Source organism: Sinocyclocheilus grahami, unplaced genomic scaffold (assembly GCF_001515645.1).
Source record: "Sinocyclocheilus grahami isolate Dianchi unplaced genomic scaffold, SAMN03320097.WGS_v1.1 scaffold40.1, whole genome shotgun sequence".
NCBI classification, from domain to species: domain Eukaryota; kingdom Metazoa; phylum Chordata; class Actinopteri; order Cypriniformes; family Cyprinidae; genus Sinocyclocheilus; species Sinocyclocheilus grahami.
In genome coordinates, this window is record NW_015505219.1 from 1,309,617 (window position 1) to 1,311,205 (window position 1,589).

The window sequence follows — 1,589 nt, forward strand, 5'->3', positions numbered from 1 at the left end:
GCATACAAAAAAAAGTGTGAATGTGTGCATGGATTTTATTTTATTTTATTTGCAAATAGTTCAAAATGATTACTTGCCAACTACTGTTAGACCTAAACTTTCCTTCACTGTTCTATTTCTTAATAGACCTTATGTAGCTCTGTCCATTTTCAGCAGTGTGCTCGTTGTCTTCTGTGTTCCGTTTGTATTTCCACATTGTAAAGGTAAGGTCGTGTGAATTTATGAATGAAACGCTTGTTTTAAAATCATCTCGGTCTAATAACATTTGTTTCGAACATTACAATGCTCATGATAACTTTCGTTAACTCTTCAAAAAGTAAATCCACTTCACCAGATAATTAATCTTCAACAGTACTAGAGCTACCACAAAACAGAAGTGCATAGACAGAATTCTAAAGATGGCTGTACACTTGTTTCTCTGATGCATAAGTTCTAATAGGCCTATATTTTGATAAATAAAATACATTTTAAAAATTCCACTCAATGTTCAAAACATGGTTATTGCCCTAACTAGACTGACAGAAAGACTGGGTAACTAGACAAGATTAAAGAACTAGACAAAACAGAAAGGCTTGTGTGATTGTATAAAAACACACTGGCAAAGAAACAGAGCAGAAGGAACAGAATATAAAGTGGAGGAATCAAGAACAGTAGAGTAGAAACAGCTGAGAGATAATGAACCATGTACAAAGAATGAAAACAAAAACAAAGGCTAGAACAAAGGAGAGATCAATCCTGAGTCCTGACACCTGCCATCAAATTCATTGATTTGTTAAACAAGGTTTATCAAAAGGCTCTTCGTAACTTTGGCCAGCATGGACACATATAGGAGGATTTTGAAAAAATAAATAAAATTCAAACTGATAAACAGGCAGTATGGCAGACCATGATTAATATAATATTATTGTACTCTGCATAACCTAAACAATCTGACAAGATCAGTCTAATGAAAATAGGTATAAAACATCGAAACCTTATTAAGTTCACAAGAAAATGATGGGACTAAAAAAGCTAGAAAATGATGGTGCAGTGTGCGCTCAAGGTAAAAGGAATAGTCAACACACATACTCAAAGCAAAGCAATCTGATGTCTTCTGATTTATCGCTCTGTGTGACTACCGACACTTCTCGGAAGCAACAAAATTCCCCACATATGTACACTTGAGTCACTCACTCCTAACATGGGCAAACAGCCAATACCACCCTCACAATGCTGCTCTTGTCTTCTCATCTTTAGAATTACTTTGTTAAATTGTTTGAGCTGTAGAAAAATCTATCATCTACATGTCAAAACGTTATTTATAGCATATAAATAAAATAAAATATAGCATATTACAGAAATCCCTGATCAAGATTATTCATGTAGACAGAAGGGTTTTAAGTGCTTTAAAGGCACAATATGTAAGATTTTTTTATTAAAATATCCAAAAACCACTAGAACAGTTAAATATTTGGCTGTACTTACATAATCCCAAATGTTTCGAAGAATGTTTAAATCCAGAGAAATAAGCAATTTTAACTAGTGACACGGACCGTGTCCATAGTGTCATTGTGTCGCCTGCCAATGACGTCATAACCCCTCGATTTCCG